The 8,969-nt window shown below is 40.9% G+C and overlaps 1 long non-coding RNA gene across 1 annotated transcript; it reads right to left on the reverse strand.

Moving 5' to 3' along the window:
• Window positions 1-1,009: 1,009 nt before the first annotated feature.
• Window positions 1,010-3,236, reverse strand: LOC121533985. The gene is made up of 4 exons (XR_005994523.2): window positions 3,009-3,236; window positions 2,421-2,546; window positions 1,927-2,036; window positions 1,010-1,761 (listed from the first exon to the last, which is right to left on the reverse strand). It is a non-coding gene; the product is annotated as an uncharacterized LOC121533985 (long non-coding RNA).
• Window positions 3,237-8,969: the final 5,733 nt, after the last annotated feature.

Consider the following 8,969-nt stretch of genomic DNA (forward strand, 5'->3'; position numbering starts at 1 on the left):
CACACACGCTTGACACCATCTGAACCAAATAAGTTTATCTTGGTCTCATCAGACCACAGGACATGGTTCCAGTAATCCATGTCCTTAGTCTGCTTGTCTTCAGCAAACTGTTTGCGGGCTTTCTTGTGCATCATCTTTAGAAGAGGCTTCCTTCTGGGACGACAGCCATGCAGACCAATTTGATGCAGTGTGCGGCGTATGGTCTGAGCACTGACATGCTGACCCCCCACCCCTTCAACCTCTGCAGCAATGCTGGCAGCACTCATACGTCTATTTCCCAAAGACAACCTCTGGATATGACACTGAGCACGTGCACTCAACTTCTTTGGTCAACCATGGCGAGGCCTGTTCTGAGTGGAACCTGTCCTGTTAAACCGTTGTATGGTCTTGGCCACCGTGCTGCAGCTCAGTTTCAGGGTCTTGGCAATCTTCTTATAGCCCAGGCCATCTTTATGTAGAGCAACAATTCTTTTTTTCAGATCCTCAGAGTTCTTTGCCGTGAGGTGCCATGTTGACCTTCCAGTGACCAGTATGAGGGAGTGTGAGAGCGATGACACCAAATTTAACATACCTGCTCCCCATTCACACCTGAGACCTTGTAACACTAATGACACGGGAAGGGAAAATGGCTAATTGGGCCCAATTTGGACATTTTCACTTAGGGGTGTACTCACTTTTGTTGCCAGCGGTTTAGACATTAATGGCTGTGTGTTGAGTTATTTTGAGGGGACAGCAAATTTACACTGTTATACAAGCTGTACACTCACTACTTTACATTGTAGCAAAGTGTCATTTCTTCAGTGTTGTCACATGAAAAGATATACTCAAATATTTACAAAAATGTGAGGGGTGTACTCACTTTTGTGAGAAACTGTATATATATATATAAAACATGGGGGATTGGAAGTGATGCAGACAATTACATTGATGGAAGTTACAATCTATCTGCAATATTAAGCTAATTTAGCAGACACTCTTAGCCAGAGCAACTTGCAGCCGATGGGGATATTGGTAATATTGATTTATCATTATCATTATACAAATGAAATTGAATTTTGACAGATATATGCTTCCATAGATAGTAACAGAGAGCAGTGGTAATTGGGAAACTTTTGAATATGGAATAAAACATCTTCATAACCTGGTGTTGACATCATTTCATGATTACATTAATAATATGTATATATAAAAATATGTTTAAAAAAATAAAAATAAATACAGCCATTGACCAGACATTAAATAAAGCATACTTCATATTTACATAAAGTTAGCTACAGTACACTTGACAGGCGACACCACTACACTGCTCCATTCCAAAGCAACATAACGAACTATTGAGAGTGCAATGGACGTTGTTCTTCTCAGGAATGCAGATTGTGAACCCTGGATGGCCCTCAATTGTACTTCCTTGATTCTTCATGTCCTTTCTCCTTTCCCCCTCCTCAAAATGCATTCGAGGAGAAGATCCAAGGTCCCTACCCTCGGACCTTCTCCACCAATGCATTTCTAGAAGGAGACGAGGAAATGGACACACAGGATCAAGGAAAGGCTAAATGAGATCCACCACCTGTGTTCTTCGGAGGGGCGGTACAGGGAGGGGTCACCTGGGGGCATGTGGGAGAGGGATGGGCCCTCGCAGACTAAACATGTCCCCACTGGACGAGTGTCGACAAGGGGCCTTCCACAAACCAGAGTGCCTCTTTGATCTCCATGGATTGCTTGAAGAGCTCTGCTGCTTTCTCAAAGACCCCCTTCACATAGCTGGGGGAAAGAGAGGGAGGAGGAAGGAGAAGAAGATGGAGAGAAGAGAGAACCAGGTTCATAAAGAGATATGGGGTTGATGACAATGATGATAAAACTAGTCGTTCAGCTTATAGTACTGTATGTATATTAACAATCAAATGGAGTGTGTGTGTGTGTACTCACCTGAGTACAGCTAGTTCTGTCTCTCCGACCCGTGGGTGTGAGCATCACAGACTGTCCTCTTACACTCTCAGAGCCTTTTCATGCAGGGGTAGCGCCTCACTATGCTTCTTCTGTCACAAAATAACACACAGTCAGACCAATGTCCAGACAGAATCTGGGAGAAACAATCTGAATTTCCATTTGAAGTCCAATTAAGCTGGGAAATCAAATCAAACCATACACATGCTGTATGCTTTCCAGCACTTCCCATCTTTCCCTAATATGCATGCAGCAGACATGGGTTTAATGTGAAAAATCATTTCAAACACTTTATCTGTGCCTGTTTGAGCTTGCCTGGCTTAATAAACCAAACCAAAAGTCCCAAAACTGCAAACCCCACACATCTGGCGCTCCAGGCAAACTCAAGCAAACGCTCAAGTATTTGAAAGGATTTTTCAAGTATTTTAACCCTGGTCTGGTATGCAGTGAACTGTTAGCAGTGTTGGTCCTCTCACCAGTTGGCAGCAGAGTACAGCCAGGTTGACCAATGCTGTGGCCATACTGGGGTGTTTGGGTCCAAAACTATTCTCCCTGATGTCCAGAGCCAGCTCATGCTTAGGAACAGACTTATCCAGCTTCCCCTGGACAACACACACATCTTCTCTGTCAGCTTCACAAATCAGGATTACACACAAGCTACAAGCTAATAGAATTTGTGGTAGGTGAGGAACAAGAATTCAAGATCTCTAGGCTAACTGTCAAATGACAATGCACATAAAGTTACCAGACATGGGACGGTTACACAGACTCAGATTAAGCCTACATCTGGAGTGGACTAAAAGCAATTTTAATGTGTACTCTCTTTAGACGAGGACTTAACCAAAGTATTTATTCCATTGTCTTTTTAATTTTAGTTTTTAATTTATCTTGTGTGGTGTTCACGGTGTTTGTTGGGTCTGTTCTGTTTGTGTGTAAAATCAATAGCAATGTTAAAAGGAGGGGTTCACTTACTCTGAACCAAATCTCTATTTTACATATAAATAGCATGTTATAGAAGGGTCCAGACACTTTTTTGTGATTTCACTTGGTTTTGAGAAACTTACCCCACCCGCGACAGACTTCCTCATTGCTCGTTCTGCAGTATGGGGGCTGAGGATACACATGAACAAAGGCTCCAAAATAACCCAAATACTTCCTTTTAGAAACGGCAAAGCTCTCAGTATATTGATGCAGGTCTTTAGATGTTGTAAACATGAAATTGTGTCATTCAGAACTTTATCTGCAACGTTACATTCCTTTTTGTTGCGACTCAAGCGATACGTCTCAGTCCATTCTAGCAGCAGGCTACACAGAGAATGGAACAGCAGGATAGGGGAAACGGCTCAAGTCCTGACGCAACAAAGCATCCCCAAACCATCACACTATGGTATGAGGTTCTTACTGTGGAATGCAGTGTTTGGTTTTCACCAGACATAATGGGACCCATCTCGTCCAAGAAGTTGACTCAAATTTGCCAAAAAGCACCTGGAAGCACATGGATGATCATCAAGACTATTGGAAGAATGTTCTATGGACAGATGAGTCAAAAGTATAACTTTTTGGACGACATGGGTCCCATTTTGCCTGCCGAAAACAAACACTGCATTCCACAGTAAGAACCTTATACTGTACCAACGGTCAAGCATGGTGGTGGTATTGTGATGGTTTAGGGATGCTTTGCTACCTCAGGACCTGGACGACTTGCCTTAATAGAAGGAACCATGAATTCTGCTCTGTATCAGAGAATTCTACAGGAGAATGTCAGGCCATCCGTCTGTGAGCTGAAGCTGAAGCGCACAATCAAGTCTACATGACAATGGCTAAAAAGCAACACATTTGATGTTTGGAATGGCCTAGTCGAAGTCCAGACCTAATCCCAATTGAGATGTTGTGGCAGGACTTGAAACGAGCAGTTCATGCTTGAAAACTCACAAATGTCGCTGAGTTAAAGCAGTTCTGCATGGAAGAGTGGGCCAAAATTCCTCCAAAGTGACGTGAGCGTCTGATCAACAACTCCAGGAAGTGTTTGGTTGGAGTCATTGCAGCTAAAGGTGGCACAACCAGTTGAGTGTAAGGGGGCAATCACTTTTTCACACAGGGGCATTGGGTGTTGCACAACTTTGTTTATTAAATAAACGAAATAAGTATATAATTGTTTGGTTATTTTTTCACTCAGGTTCCCTTTATCTAATATTAGGTTTTGGTTGAAGATCTGATAACATTCAGTATAAAAATTATGCAAAAGTAGAGAAAATTAGAAAGGGGGCAAATACTTTTTCACAGCACTTTATATAATTATATATTTAGACTAACTGGAAACAGGAAATTAATGCGCAAAATGAAGAACTTGCTCTAGCTATATTCAACCTACTTTGTTTTGCTTATTTGCTGCTCACTCCTGCAGAATTTTGTTCTTCCTCTTCTTCCCTCACTTTTTTCTCAACATTTAAAAAAATTAACATGACATGTCTACTAGCCTGCTCTGTTTGGTATTCCCGCCTCCTTCCATTTTCATTGGTTGCCTGATGCTTTCTGCTCTGAGAACATGTTTGAGTAAGTGAAACTCCCATGAGGGTTATGCTCATATAATATAGGGTACAGTATGTGTTGGCCTCATCCACTCTGCAAAGGTGTTTTTTCCCCAGCTTTGTAGAGGACAGCAACGGACCATCAATTATGATATCAGTGTGCTGAAATGCATTGACGTCTAGATTTTATCAACAGCCACATGTATCATGTGTCGTAGGCCTACAGTGTCGTAAACCTACAGAACATGAACTTTAAACCTGTCATAGAGTATAGAGAATATACATGACTTGTGGTCCTGGGAGTATACAATGGAGCTAAAATAGCTTTATAATGGCTGATGACGCAAGTAATATTTTCCCTGATGTCATTTATGTAACTGAAATAATCTGTTTCCACTTTACTCAAATTAGATCCATTTCACTTTTTAATTGGGATGACCAAATATGTTTAAATGAGAGACATGCCACCTGGTGGCAAAGAATGGAAGAACGGGAAAAACACATTCTATAAATAATATTCAATTTGCTATATGATAGAGCCATATAAGAGTTATAAGGTAACATTAGTAAATTACATCAGTTATCATTCAGCTGATGCAATCCTGTCAGAAGGGAAATATTACAATATGCAACCATGAACATATATATATATGGGGCTTGAACCCCCGTCATCAGGGGTATGTGTGGTCCAGGGGTATGTGTGGTCCAGGGGTACGTGTGGTCTGTTACCGCTTCACCAGATTCCGGAACTATCTGGCCTTCTCAGTTAGTTCATATCCTGGACCTTCTTATCAACTGAGGTGGACACCACCTTCCCATCCACCATCTCCTCCACAATCACCCTCACACGCTTCTGCATGTGTGGGTTGTACTCTGTGGAAAGAGCCATAAAACAGGAATTAATTAATTAATTAATTGTGCGTATGATGGGTAACAACACTTGATTCTTTCACTGATTCATTCATTTGATTAATTATTCTCCTGCTTGCTCACCTTCCACCACTTCCTGGACGTGTTGTACTTCCTGGACCTTCTCAACCATGATCACTTTCCTGACCTCCTGTCGGGTCTCCACATGCCTACTGGTAGATACACAGGGACAGCTTACGGACAGCTAAACTCACCAACACACATCTTGATCTTCTAGTTTGCAATGAGGTGCTAATAAACAGATGTCATTCACTGAACCCACTGCACTGTACCTGTATTGAGAAGGAGACGGGACAGCTTTACACAGAGCATTGTGGGTACTGTAGTACACCATGCCTTCGATTTTCTGGGTGAAAACCGCTAACGGTGGCTAATAGCAAGTAGCTAGTTAGCTGGCTAGCTAGTTTCAACTGGAGATTCTAGATAAAAGGTAAGTCAATAATAGAATCCGTTCCACATTGAGTGAGGCGGGTTGCAGGAAAGTATATTTTGTAGAAGGATGAAAAGTGTGATAGGGAAATATGTACGAAAAATACAAAAAATACAAAAAACAGGCTATTTACACAGACATTCAACAAAGAACACGACCGCACTGCTACGCCATCTTGGATATATAATCTCCACCCGGCACATCCAGAAGGGGACTGGCCACCCCTCAGAGCCTGGTTCCTCTCTAGGTTACTTCCTAGGTTTCTGCCTTTCTAGGGAGTTTTTCCTAGCCACCGTCCTTCTACATCTGCATTGCTTGCTGTTTGAGGTTTTAGGGTTTCTGTATAGCACTTTGTGACATCTGCTGATGTAAAAAGGGCTTTATAAATACAATTGGATTGATTGATTGATTGTAGTATCTGTATGGTCAGCACAGAAAAGCCAAGTCCTCATGTATCAGTGGAGGCTGGTGAGGGGAGGACGGCTCATAGTAATGGCTGGAATGGAATGGATTGAATGAAAGGTTAGCAAACATATGGAAACCATGTGCTTGATACCATGACATTCATTCTGTTTCAGCCGGTACTATGAGCCATCCTCTGATTTAAATTGACACTAGCCACCACTGCTATGTATGAGTCAGTAAAAGTAATTGGCAGATCTGAAGTTGTTTCAAGTAACAATGGCTTTTCTACTACTTACTTAAACTGCATACTATTTAGAATGCACTGCTTAGTAAAAACGAATGCAGTACGCAACTAATATCAACATACTATGCTCATCCATGCTGCGAAGGCATCATCTAATGATCAGTTGCTTTGAATCCTGTGGTGAATTATTATTAATGAACTGTAGAGTTTAATGGACTATGAGGTAGAACTGGGTTAATCAAGAGCATAAAGTTAGAGTTCTTTGTTACTGGGCCAGGAATTGTATTGGGTCATTTAATTTCACTGTGTGGGTGAGTAGAGAGGGATTCTGCCCTAGGGTCAGATTGCTTGCTCTTACTTAGATCCATGGTTGTCTTATCATATCAAAGACTGAAACTGGCTTGGGCCGTTTGTTTTTCTCTTCGAACACAGTGAAAAGAGCCAGGGTTCAACAGAGTTTAAACTAAACATGAGTGTTTTTGCAAGATAAGGATTGATTGATTGTAGTACTCTGAACTTAATGAAAGTTGAGTTTAGCCACTCTCAGAGACAAAGGAAGTGGGCGGAGCAATAAAAGAGCTGGAAAACTGAAGAGGACTATATAAGATGGAGGGAGACCGTAAGGGGGTGTGCCATTCTGCAGACTGGTATCGGCTTTGTTGAAAACTTTTATAAAGTCATTTCATGATGCAACAAAAACTCTGTAAGACCTTATTTGTAATAAAGTATAGTGGTTAATTTCCACAACAATCCCGCCATTCTGATTATCAGCTGTGGTCAAAAACATGTAGGTCTCAAAAGACGGTTCTCTTCCTCAGTAGTGTGCAGCAAATTCTACTAGATGAAAAGCCGAAATCAGTACATCCTACAATTTAAAGCATACTACATTTCTGAAATTTCACATACTGTATAACGTTCTATTTTCGCATACTCAAAATGCCTACTATTTAGAACACTGGAATGGGTATTCGGACACGGCCCTTGAAACATTTTTCGTCATTAGGGGAGACGGTCAAGGAGACGGAACAGAGTCTAGAGGAGCTGATGGCTCAGATGAGGAAAATATAGCTAGGACCAGAAGACACCTCTGTTTTCAGACAACCCTCATAGGCTACGTCACAAATGAAACCCAATTCTATAGAGTGCACTACTTTTGACCAGGGCCCATTCTGTTAAATTAGCTTAAGCTTGAAGTAATGGACCAGGTACATACAAATGTTAGCTGTATAATTAACTGTGCTTATGTATCACCTGTTGACCGAGAGGAAAGATTGTTGTAACACTCGGAATTGAATAAGTAATCAATCACTGCATTATGGATGCAATTACTACGACTGGATTGAACTTCTAAAACGTTTTGAATGATGGTGAATGAGGCCCAACATTTCTCTGCATGACAAACCTGCCTTTACTGTATCTGCTCCATGTCTAGCTCTGGTCCAGGGCCTAACATGTGGTTTGAGCCTTAATAGCTCAAGCTGCACATAACGCCCTGGACCAGAGCTACTCCATGTCATACTCTTAGCTGTTTAAACTGATATATACACTACCGGTCAAAAGTTTTAGAACACCTACTCATTCAAGGGTTTTTCTTTATTTTTACTATTTTCTACATTGTAACTACATCAAAACTATGAAATAACACATATGGAATAATTTACTAACCAAAAAAGGGTTAAACAAATCAAAATATATTTTATATTTGAGTTTCTTCAAATAGCCACCCTTTGCCTTGATGACAGCTTTGCACACTCTTGGCATTCTCTCAACCAGCTTCATGAGGTAGTCACCTGGAATACATTTCAATGAACAGGTGTGCCTTCTTAAAAGTTAATTTGTGGAATTTCTTTCCTTCTTAATGCATTTGAGCCAATCAGTTCTGTTGTGACAAGGTAGGTGGGGTATACAGAAGATAGCCCTATTTGGTAAAAGACCAAGTACATATTATGGAAAGAACAGGTCAAATAAGCAAAGAGAAACGATAATCCATCATTATTTTAAGACATGAAGGTCAGTCAACACAGAACATTTCAAGAACTTTTAATGTTTCTTCAAGTGCAGTTGCAAAAACCATCAAGAGCTATGATGAAACTGGATCTCATGAGGACCGCCACAGGAATGGAAGACCCAGAGTTACCTCTGCTGCAGAGGATAAGTTCATTAGAGTTACCAGCTTCAGAAATTGCAGCCCAAATAAATGCTTCACAGAGTTCAAGTAACAGACACATCTCAACATCAACTGTTCAGAGGAGACTGTATGAATCAGGCCTTCATGGTCAGATAATGAATTTAGTACTGAAAGCAAAAGCTACAGCTAGTTGCACTGCAGTGCATAAAATGTGGTGAGTAGTTGACTCAAAGAGAGAGAAAGACAACATTTAAACAGTTTTTACAAATTAATTTATTCAGAAATGAGAGAGACTGAGAGCTGTATTTCGTTTTATTTTTAATTTAATTTTTCACTTTCATTACTTAGCTATCAAATGCA

Source organism: Coregonus clupeaformis, unplaced genomic scaffold (genome assembly GCF_020615455.1).
Source record: "Coregonus clupeaformis isolate EN_2021a unplaced genomic scaffold, ASM2061545v1 scaf0443, whole genome shotgun sequence".
Lineage (NCBI taxonomy): Eukaryota > Metazoa > Chordata > Actinopteri > Salmoniformes > Salmonidae > Coregonus > Coregonus clupeaformis.